This window comes from Etheostoma spectabile, unplaced genomic scaffold, assembly GCF_008692095.1.
Source record: "Etheostoma spectabile isolate EspeVRDwgs_2016 unplaced genomic scaffold, UIUC_Espe_1.0 scaffold119, whole genome shotgun sequence".
NCBI lineage: Eukaryota > Metazoa > Chordata > Actinopteri > Perciformes > Percidae > Etheostoma > Etheostoma spectabile.
Window position 1 is genome coordinate 856,390 of NW_022605570.1, and position 265 is coordinate 856,654.

A 265-nucleotide genomic window follows, 5' to 3' on the forward strand; every position below is an offset into this window, starting at 1 on the left:
TATATATATATATATATTTCTAAGAGAAAAAGCATTTTAAACTGTAGTTGTTTATAAAGTCCATTTTTTAACTCTTGTAGCCTACTAATAAGGTTCGGTTTTTCTTTTCTTTTAACTTGTGAACAATGCTTTATTGGCATTGCTTGTTTATCCCTCATGTTGTCCTCGGGTCAAATTGACCCATTTTCCTATATCAATGTTATAATTAACTACCCAATTGTAACTACCCAAAATAACATGATTGATTCCACACAACGCTCTTTGG